The following is a 12,997-nucleotide window of genomic DNA, read 5'->3' as shown; positions in this document are numbered from 1 at the left end:
GATGATATAATAGTACCATCTATAGTAGTGATAATATAATAGTACCATCTATAGTAGTGATGATATAATAGTACCATCTATAGTAGTGATGATATAATAGTACCATCTATAGTAGTGATAATATAATAGTACCATCTATAGTAGTGATGATATAATAGTACCATCTATAGTAGTGATGATATAATAGTACCATCTATAGTAGTGATGATATAATAGTACCATCTATAGTAGTGATGATATAATAGTACCATCTATAGTAGTGATAATATAATAGTACCATCTATAGTAGTGATGATATAATAGTACCATCCATAGTAGTGATGATATAATAGTACCGTGTATATTGATGATATTATTACAGTACAATTAGTAGATCTGCTGCTATTATGTATCAGTCATCGGATTCTTTTCTGCTATTACTTCTTGTTATTGATCTTTTCTTTAGAACCAGACTTTGCTTCTTTTTACAGTTTTCACTTCACTTTTTTTAAGCCCAAATCTCCACTAATAAATGAAACAATCTTTTTGTCTCGTCCTTTACAGTTTGTGATCCGTCACCAGTGATGATGGCCGACGTCTGAGCTCATTGCTTCCGATGAATCGTTCACCTCCGATCGGAAAATCACCAATGTCTGTGGCCATGATGGCTTCTGGCGCCTTAAAGGGCCGGATCAGTACAGTCAGCAGAAAACTTATGGAGATCCCAAAACTTTTCCCTAGAAGTTTCCATCTGGGCCCGGGTGGCTTCTCATGGCGGAGCGGACGGCGCTATATTATTTCATTAAGTGTTAACCAGGAGGGGATTAAAACCAGTAAAACCAGTGGCTTTGTGCAGCAAGGTCAAGACCTGTGACAAGTCCAGAGTTGGACCCTTTCATGTCCCCGCCCCCCCCCCCCCCCCCCCCCCCGTCCCTGGAGACCCTCATTGCCCAGGAATGGGAGCGCGGACGTCTGGGCCAGACAGGATTCGCCATTGTTGTCAGCACTCGGAGCTTTCTCCTGTGTTTTTTTTTTTTTTTTTTTTTTTCCCCCCTAAACAAAACAGATCTGAACTGAGCCAAGGAAACAAAAATGTATTGTTCCTCGCAGATGGAAGCGAGTGTCGCCTAGGTAACGAGATTAATCTCCCTTTTCTCTCCATTCCTCTTGTAGAGCGGTAATCGGTGAGTCCTTTTCACAAAAAGCAGCCTCAAAGCTCGGGGCTCTAACTAGGTTCCTAATTAGCTGCAATTTACAATGAAGACAACATGATGAGATAATAGAAATTTGCAAAATAATGACATACCTCAGCCAAATATTCCTCCTCCTAAGAACCATTTTTATAGAAAAACAATAAAGAGGGCCCTTCTAAAGCCGAGCTGGAAAATGGTGGCGCATTATGTGACACAGAACGCTATTGTTCCCCCCTTGTTCCCCCAATCAACAGCTTATTGTTTGCCATCTTAAATAAAAATGACTGAAATACCGGCCCCATAATGATCTCCATTGCGCTAATATCCAGCGAATAGTGAGAACGTATCCGAGCCAGAGTCCGAGCGGGCCGATCGGGGCCGGGCCATGGGCGCCATCATTTCCATGGCTACATTGTATCGGCCGCCGTCTGCAGACACAATGTAGCACTTCTGCATATTCAGAAGCACCTGTTCTCCTGGAGTCACATCGGGTGTCATTGCTCCAATATGGCTGCCCCCCCCCCTCTGTCACCCGTACCCCAAATCAGGGTGAGGGCTTCATAGACGGAGATGGATTGGGTTTGATGGCTGCCAGGGCGTCCCCTGCCCCCCTCTGTCCCCCGTACCCCAAATCAGGGTGAGGGCTTCATAGACGGAGATGGATTGGGTTTGATGGCTGCCAGGGCGTCCCCTGCCCCCCTCTGTCCCCCGTACCCCAAATCAGGGTGAGGGCTTCATAGACGGAGATGGATTGGGTTTGATGGCTGCCAGGGCGTCCCCTGCCCCCCTCTGTCCCCCGTACCCCAAATCAGGGTGAGGGCTTCATAGACGGAGATGGATTGGGGTTTGGGTCTGAGCTTGGTGACAGTGTGCAAAAAAGTTAAATACTGGATGAGCATTAAATAGCTGGAATATTCTATAGAAAGGACAACTCCCATCATCCTGGAGGTAATGCAGCTGCAGTTTAGGGGTCGTCTGTGGGCACATTGGTGGGTGGGTAGGATTTATCTCTTTCTCTGGGGTCCTGGCTGGGGGTCCTCTCCACGTTCCAATCTCTCCCAATGGTCTCTTTGCCCCATATAAAAAAAGACTATTACTATTCAGGACCTGTGTTAGTTGGGGCCCGTTGGAGATTTTGCATTGGGGCCACAAGCTTCGCGTTATGTCACTGTCAGAGTCTCCAGGAATTAATGGCTTGCTGTGGTGGCGGCCCCCCAGCCCCCGTCAGTGGTCACCTCTACCATTTCCTATGTGACCATCAGGTGGTGGCGATCTGAACTCACAATCTCTCTACACAGAGCTATTACCAGTACTAGAACTATTATTACTACAACTACTACTACTATTATTACTACAACTACTACAACTATTACTACTACAACTACTACAACTATTACTACTACTACTACTACTATTATTACTACTACTACTATTATTACTACTACTACTAATATTACTACTACATCTACTACCCTTACAACTATTACTACAACTATTATTACTACAACTACTACTACTATTATTACTACAACTACTACAACTATTATTACTACTACTACTATTATTACTACTATATCTACTACTAATATTACTACAACTACTACTACTTACAACTATTACTACAACTATTATTACTACAACTACTACTACTATTATTACTACAAATACTACAACTACTATTACTACTATTATTACTACAACTACTACTACCCTTACAACTATTACTACTAATATTATTACTACAACTACTACCACCATGATTACAACTACTTCTCCTATTACCACTACTACTGCAACTACTACTACTAATATTACTACAACTACTACTACTATTATTACTACAACTACTACTACTAATATTACTACAACTACTACTACTATTATTACTACTACATCTACTACTATTATTACTACAACTACTACTACCCTTACAACTATTACTACAACTATTATTACTACAACTACTACTACTATTATTACTACAACTACTGCTACTATTATTACTACAACTACTACTACTATTATTACTACTACATCTACTACTATTATTACTACAACTACTACTACTATTATTACTACTACATCTACTACTATTATTACTACAACTACTACTACCCTTACAACTATTACTACAACTATTATTACTACAACTACTGCTACTATTATTACTACAACTACTACTACCCTTACAACTATTACTACAACTATTATTACTACAACTACTACTACTATTATTACTACTACTACTATTATTACTACTACTACTACTAATATTACTACTACTACTACTACCCTTACAATTATTACTACAACTATTATTACTACAACTACTGCTACTATTATTACTACAGCTACTACTACCCTTACAACTATTACTACAACTATTATTACTACAACTACTACTACTATTATTACTACTACTACTATTATTACTACTACTACTACTAATATTACTACTACTACTACTACCCTTACAATTATTACTACAACTATTATTACTACAACTACTACTACTAAAACTACTACAAATATTACTACAACTATTATTACTACAACTACTACTACTACATCTACTACTAATATTACTACAACTACTACTACTATTATTACTACTACTATTATTACTACTACATCTACTACTAATATTACTACTACTACTCAAACTACTACAAATATTACTACAACTATTATTACTACTACTACTATTATTACTACTACATCTACTACTAATATTACTACAACTACTACTACCCTTACAACTATTACTACAACTATTATTACTACAACTACTACTACTATTATTACTACAACTACTACTACTATTATTACTGCTACTACTAAAACTGCTGCAAATATTACTACTACAACTACCATTACGACTACTATTACTACTACAAATATTACAACTACTACTATTACTACTACATCTACTACTAATATTACTACAACTACTACTACCCTTACAACTGTTAATATTATTACTACAACTGCTACCACCATGATTACAACTTCTACTCCTATTACCACTACTACTATTACAACTACTACTCCTATTACCACTACTACTATTACAACTTCTACTCCTATTACCACTACTACTATTACAACTACTACTTCTATTACCACTACTACTATTACAACTACTACTCCTATTACCACTACTACTATTACAACTTCTACTCCTATTACCACTACTACTATTACAACTACTACTCCTATTACCACTACTACTGCAACTATTACTACTAATATTACGACTACATCTACTACCAATACTATGACTCCCCTTATTAATACCCCTACTAATATTACATCTACTACTACTACCATGACAAGTACTACTACTAATGTTACTATCACTTACTATTACTACTAATACCACCACTACTTCTGTTACTATTATTGCTACTAATGTTACTACCACATTGTTACCACCACTATTACTATAATTAATCAGTACTGCTATCAATTTCGTTAGTACTACTACCAACACTACTATTATTACTAATAATACTGATTGTTATATCTGCTTCTACTACTATCATCACTACTATCACTCCTACTGTTATACCCACACTCTTACCGCCATTACTAGGGGCAGCACGGTGGCTCAGTGGTTAGCACTGCAGCTTTGCAGCACTGGGGTCCTGGGTTCAAATCCCTCCAAGGATTTGTATTCTCTCCCCGTGTTTGCGTGGGTTTCCTCTGGGTTCTCCGGTTTCCTCCCACACTCCAAAGACTGATAGAGAATATAGATTGTGAGCCCCGATGGGGACAGTGCCCATAATGTGTGAATTGTAAAGCGCTGCAGAATATGTTGGCGCTATATAAATAAAAAGATTCTTATTATTACTGTTACTACCAGCACTGCTATCTATATTACTCCTACTACTACCCATCACTGCTAATATTACTATTAGACGACTACTACTATCAATGTTACCACAATCGTTATTGCCATTATTATTACTAATTAATGGCATTATTACTTCTACTACTTTTATTAATATGACTATTATTAGTACCACTACTATTCGTACCACCACAACTACTATTACCACCACTACTCCTATCAGTCCAAGAAGAGTAAAGCTGATCGGCACATCCAAAAAATAGATGAAATCTTCAAATTTTATTCCATAAGTATCAAACAATTAAAATCCACATTCTGGTGACATAAAAAACACTCTGACGTGTTTCTGGCGCTGTGCGCCCAGAGTCATAGAGAATTCTCTACTATTTTACGTATCTTACTATCAATGTCACCACCAGCATTACTGTCATTGTTAGTACTATTACTACCATCATTACTATCACTGCTAGTACTATTACTACCATCATTACTATCACTGCTAGTACTATTACTACCATCATTACTATCACTGCTAGTACTATTACCACCATCATTACTATCACTGCTAGTACTATTACCACCATCATTACTATCACTGCTAGTACTATTACCACCATCATTACTATCGCTGCTAGTACTATTACTACCATCATTACTATCACTGCTAGTACTATTACTACCATCATTGCTATCACTGCTAGTACTATTACTACCATCATTACTATCGCTGCTAGTACTATTACTACCATCATTACTATTGCTGCTAGTACTATTACTACCATCATTACTATCACTGCTAGTACTATTACCACCATCATTACTATCGCTGCTAGTACTATTAGCACCATCATTACTATCACTGCTAGTACTATTACTACCATCATTACTATCGCTGCAAGTACTATTACTACCATCATTACTATCACTGCTAGTACTATTACCACCATCATTACTATCACTGCTAGTACTATTACCACCATCATTACTATCGCTGCTAGTACTATTACTACCATCATTACTATCACTGCTAGTACTATTACTACCATCATTGCTATCACTGCTAGTACTATTACTACCATCATTACTATCGCTGCTAGTACTATTACTACCATCATTACTATCACTGCTAGTACTATTACCACCATCATTACTATCGCTGCTAGTACTATTAGCACCATCATTACTATCACTGCTAGTACTATTACTACCATCATTACTATCGCTGCTAGTACTATTACTACCATCATTACTATCACTGCTAGTACTATTACTACCATCATTGCTATCACTGCTAGTACTATTACCACCATCATTACTATCACTGCTAGTACTATTACTACCATCATTGCTATCACTGCTAGTACTATTACCACCATCATTACTATCACTGCTAGTACTATTACCACCATCATTACTATCACTGCTAGTACTATTACCACCATCATTACTATCACTGCTAGTACTATTAGCACCATCATTACTATCACTGCTAGTACTATTACTACCATCATTACTATCACTGCTAGTACTATTACTACCATCATTGCTATCACTGCTAGTACTATTACCACCATCATTACTATCACTGCTAGTACTATTACTACCATCATTGCTATCACTGCTAGTACTATTACTACCATCATTACTATCACTGCTAGTACTATTACCACCATCATTACTATCACTGCTAGTACTATTAGCACCATCATTACTATCACTGCTAGTACTATTACTACCATCATTACTATCACTGCTAGTACTATTACTACCATCATTGCTATCACTGCTAGTACTATTACTACCATCATTACTATCACTGCTAGTACTATTAGCACCATCATTACTATCACTGCTAGTACTATTACCACCATCATTACTATCACTGCTAGTACTATTACTACCATCATTGCTATCACTGCTAGTACTATTACCACCATCATTACTATCACTGCTAGTACTATTAGAACCATCATTACTATCACTGCTAGTACTATTACTACCATCATTACTATCGCTGCTAGTACTATTACTACCATCATTACTATCACTGCTAGTACTATTACTACCATCATTGCTATCACTGCTAGTACTATTACCACCATCATTACTATCACTGCTAGTACTATTACCACCATCATTACTATCACTGCTAGTACTATTAGCACCATCATTACTATCACTGCTAGTACTATTAGCACCATCATTACTATCACTGCTAGTACTATTACTACCATCATTGCTATCACTGCTAGTACTATTACCACCATCATTACTATCACTGCTAGTACTATTACTACCATCATTGCTATCACTGCTAGTACTATTACTACCATCATTGCTATCACTGCTAGTACTATTACCACCATCATTACTATCACTGCTAGTACTATTAGAACCATCATTACTATCACTGCTAGTACTATTACTACCATCATTACTATCACTGCTAGTACTATTACTACCATCATTACTATCACTGCTAGTACTATTACTACCATCATTGCTATCACTGCTAGTACTATTACTACCATCATTACTATCACTGCTAGTACTATTACCACCATCATTACTATCACTGCTAGTACTATTACTACCATCATTGCTATCACTGCTAGTACTATTACCACCATCATTACTATCACTGCTAGTACTATTACTACCATCATTGCTATCACTGCTAGTACTATTACCACCATCATTGCTATCACTGCTAGTACTATTACCACCATCATTACTATCACTGCTAGTACTATTACCACCATCATTGCTATCACTGCTAGTACTATTACCACCATCATTACTATCACTGCTAGTACTATTACCACCATCATTACTATCACTGCTAGTACTATTACTACCATCATTGCTATCACTGCTAGTACTATTACCACCATCATTGCTATCACTGCTAGTACTATTACCACCATCATTACTATCACTGCTAGTACTATTACTACCATCATTGCTATCACTGCTAGTACTATTACCACCATCATTGCTATCACTGCTAGTACTATTACCACCATCATTACTATCACTGCTAGTACTATTACCACCATCATTACTATCACTGCTAGTACTATTACCACCATCATTGCTATCACTGCTAGTACTATTACTACCATCATTACTATCACTGCTAGTACTATTACCACCATCATTACTATCACTGCTAGTACTATTACTACCATCATTGCTATCACTGCTAGTACTATTACCACCATCATTGCTATCACTGCTAGTACTATTACTACCATCATTGCTATCACTGCTAGTACTATTACTACCATCATTACTATCAGTGTTGCTACTACTATTACCACCATCATTACTATCACTGCTAGTACTATTACCACCATCATTACTATCACTGCTAGTACTATTACCACCATCATTGCTATCACTGCTAGTACTATTACCACCATCATTGCTATCACTGCTAGTACTATTACTACCATCATTGCTATCACTGCTAGTACTATTACCACCATCATTGCTATCACTGCTAGTACTATTACCACCATCATTGCTATCACTGCTAGTACTATTACTACCATCATTGCTATCACTGCTAGTACTATTACTACCATCATTACTATCACTGCTAGTACTATTACCACCATCATTGCTATCACTGCTAGTACTATTACTACCATCATTGCTATCACTGCTAGTACTATTACTACCATCATTACTATCAGTGTTGCTACTACTATTACCACCATCATTACTATCACTGCTAGTACTATTACTACCATCATTGCTATCACTGCTAGTACTATTACCACCATCATTACTATCACTGCTAGTACTATTACTACCATCATTGCTATCACTGCTAGTACTATTACTACCATCATTACTATCAGTGTTGCTACTACTATTACCACCATCATTACTATCACTGCTAGTACTATTACTACCATCATTGCTATCACTGCTAGTACTATTACCACCATCATTACTATCACTGCTAGTACTATTACTACCATCATTGCTATCACTGCTAGTACTATTACTACCATCATTACTATCACTGCTAGTACTATTACTACCATCATTGCTATCACTGCTAGTACTATTACTACCATCATTACTATCACTGCTAGTACTATTACTACCATCATTACTATCACTGCTAGTACTATTACTACCATCATTACTATCACTGCTAGTACTATTACCACCATCATTACTATCACTGCTAGTACTATTACTACCATCATTGCTATCACTGCTAGTACTATTACCACCATCATTACTATAACTGCTAGTACTATTACTACCATCATTGCTATCACTGCTAGTACTATTACTACCATCATTACTATCACTGCTAGTACTATTAGAACCATCATTGCTATCACTGCTAGTACTATTACCACCATCATTACTATCACTGCTAGTACTATTACTACCATCATTGCTATCACTGCTAGTACTATTACTACCATCATTGCTATCACTGCTAGTATTATTACCACCATCATTACTATCACTGCTAGTACTATTGCCACCATCATTGCTATCACTGCTAGTACTATTACTACCATCATTACTATCACTGCTAGTACTATTACCACCATCATTACTATCACTGCTAGTACTATTACTACCATCATTGCTATCACTGCTAGTACTATTACCACCATCATTACTATCACTGCTAGTACTATTACCACCATCATTACTATCACTGCTAGTAGTATTACTACCATCATTGCTATCACTGCTAGTACTATTACCACCATCATTACTATCACTGCTAGTACTATTACCACCATCATTACTATCACTGCTAGTACTATTACTACCATCATTGCTATCACTGCTAGTACTATTACCACCATCATTACTATCACTGCTAGTACTATTACTACCATCATTGCTATCACTGCTAGTACTATTACCACCATCATTACTATCACTGCTAGTACTATTACTACCATCATTACTATCAGTGTTGCTACTACATTTACTATCATCATTACTCTAGTACTGCTCTTACTACCAGTCTTACTATCACTACTGCTATCATATCACAACTCGTGAGACTTCTGATATCACTACTATTATTAATGGCATTAATGTCACTATTACTATTAATATTACTGCCTTCTCTACTAGTGATATCAATATTGTTACCGCAGCCGTTACTACTTATATTACTACTATCAAAATGATTCCCACCACTTCTGCTATTACTGATACTATCATCACTGTTACTACTCCTATTAATATTACTACTAATATAATATAATATATCGGTATTTTAGTACTGTTACTATCTGATGTAATTATCATCATATTAGCTGATAACATCCACATTACTAGCGATGCTGCTGTAACCTCTGCTAGTGACGTCATTGCTACAACTAGTATCCAACCACTACTATCACTTCTATCAGAACAACTACCACCACCATCATCACAGCTCTGTTCTCAGAGACTTTTTTTATGTGGATTTCGGTGGAGATTATGCTCTAAAGTCCACAGAAAGATGTTTGAAGGTGTTATTAGGCGTCCTGTGGATTCCAGCTGTAACTCGCCCGCAGAGCTCACGGCTTCTCCAGGTGGTTTTCAGTGAGGGAATAAAGTGTCAATTCTAGGAAGCAATTATATAAGGGGGTAACGTAACCATGTATCGGGGCCCGGACCCAGAATCTCATCATGTATCTAATAGTCTATTGTACTAACATGTCATAGTGATAATATAGTAATACTTCTCGTGATGGTAGTGATAGTAGTAGCAATGATGGTGGTAGTAGTAATGACAGTAGTATTGATAGTAGTAATTACTGTAATGCGGCTATACATAGGATTGTTGGAGGTAATATTTGTAGTAATAAGCACATTGATAGTAATATTAGTAATGAAATCAGATTAGTATTGACATTAATAGTAACATTGTAAGAATAGTCGTAGACAGTGAGAGTAAAATGATGGTAGTGGTAGTAATGTTAGTAATGGGGGTAGTAGTAGTGGTCATAGTAATACTGGTAGCAGTAGTGATTGTAGTACTATGTATAGTGCTAATAATGGCTGGAATAATAATAGTAGTAATAATAATGGTGATCCTTATTATTCGTTATAATATAATAGTAATAATGATTGTAGTGATGAGTGTAGAAGTAATATTACTGCTGGGAGTATTAATAGTATTGTTAGTGCTGACAGTATTGATGGCGGTAGTAATAATGGTAGTGGTAGTAGTAACAATGGTGGTGGTAGCAGTATTAATGGTAGTGGTAGTAGTAATAATGGTGGTGGTAGTAGTAATAATGGTGGTGGTAGTAGTAATAATGGTGGTGGTAACAGTAATAATGGTAGTGGTAGTAGTAACAATGGTGGTGGTAGCAGTAATAATGGTGGTGGTAGTAGTAATAATGGTGGTGTAGCAGTAATAATGGTGGTGGTAGTAGTAATAATGGTGGTGGTAACAGTAATAATGGTGTGGTAGTAGTAATAATGGTGGTGGTAGTAGTAACAAAGGTGGTGGTAACAGTAATAATGGTAGTGGTAGTAGTAATAATGGTGGTGGTAGTAGTAATAATGGTGGTGGTAGTAGTAACAATGGTGGTGGTAGCAGTAATAATGGTGGTGGTAGTAGTAATAATGGTGGTGTAGCAGTAATAATGGTGGTGGTAGTAGTAATAATGGTGGTGGTAGCAATAATAATGGTGGTGGTCGTAGTAATAATGGTGGTGGTAACAGTAATAATGGTAGTGGTAGTAGTAATAATGGTGGTGGTAGTAGTAACAAAGGTGGTGGTAACAGTAATAATGGTAGTGGTAGTAGTAATAATGGTGGTGGTAGTAGTAATAATGGTGGTGGTAGTAGTAACAATGGTGGTGGTAGCAGTAATAATGGTGGTGGTAGTAGTAATAATGGTGGTGTAGCAGTAATAATGGTGGTGGTAGTAGTAATAATGGTGGTGGTAGCAGTAATAATGGTGGTGGTAGTAGTAATAATGGTGGTGGTAACAGTAATAATGGTAGTGGTAGTAGTAATAATGGTGGTGGTAGTAGTAACAAAGGTGGTGGTAACAGTAATAATGGTAGTGGTAGTAGTAATAATGGTGGTGGTAGTAGTAATAATGGTGGTGGTAGTAGTAACAATGGTGGTGGTAGCAGTAATAATGGTGGTGGTAGTAGTAATAATGGTGGTGGTAGTAGTAATAATGGTGGTGGTAGTAGTAACAATGGTGGTGGTAACAGTAATAATGGTAGTGGTAGTAGTAATAATGGTGGTGGTAGTAGTAATAATGGTGGTGGTAACAGTAATAATTCATAGAATCATAGAATCATAGAATGGCAGAGTTGGAAGGGACCTCCTGGGTCATCTGGTCCAACCCCCTGCTCAAAGCAGGATTCACTAAATCATCTCAGACAGATGTCTGTCCAGCCTCTGTTTAAAGACGTCCATTGAAGGGGAACTCACCACCTCTCGTGGCAGCCTGTTCCACTCATTAATCACCCTAACTGTCCAAAAGTTTTTTCTAATATCTAATCTGTGTCTCCTCCCATTTAGTTTCATCCCGTTGCTTCTAGTCTTTCCCTGTGCAAATGAGAATAAAGATGATCCTTCTACAATGTGACAGCCCTTGACATATTTGTAGACAGCTATTAAGTCTCCTCTCAGTCTTCTTTTTTGCAAGCTAAACATTCCCAAATCCTGCAACCGTTCCTCATAGGACATGGTTTGCAGACCAGTCACCATTCTGGTCGCTCTTCTCTGAACTTGTTCCAGTTTGTCTATGTCTTTTTTAAAATGTGGTGCCCAAAACTGTACACAGTATTCCAGATGAGGTCTGACCAAAGAGGAGTAAAGACTGATAATGACTTCACGTGATCTAGACTGTATGCTTCTGTTAATACATCCCAGAATTGTATTTGCCTTTTTTGCTGCTGCATCACACTGTTGACTCATGTTCAGTCTATGATCTATTAGTATACCTAAGTCTTTTTCACAT

The 12,997-nt window shown here is 37.2% G+C and overlaps 1 long non-coding RNA gene across 1 annotated transcript in view; it reads left to right on the top strand.

The window, feature by feature from the left end:
* LOC141164346 (uncharacterized) overlaps positions 1–830 on the top strand; it is a 39,369-nt gene extending 38,539 nt beyond the window's left edge. Inside the window, exon 3 of the long non-coding RNA XR_012250896.1 lies at positions 544–830. This is a non-coding gene — a long non-coding RNA (uncharacterized lncRNA). The remainder of the gene's footprint in view (positions 1–543) is intronic.
* Positions 831–12,997: the final 12,167 nt, after the last annotated feature.

The sequence above is a fragment of the Phyllobates terribilis genome, unplaced genomic scaffold (assembly GCF_046119375.1).
Source record: "Phyllobates terribilis strain yellow unplaced genomic scaffold, ASM4611937v1 Scaffold_10__3_contigs__length_209671492, whole genome shotgun sequence".
NCBI classification, from domain to species: domain Eukaryota; kingdom Metazoa; phylum Chordata; class Amphibia; order Anura; family Dendrobatidae; genus Phyllobates; species Phyllobates terribilis.
Note: the sequence above shows the minus strand (reverse complement) of the source record. Positions and strands in the feature narration are given on the sequence as shown.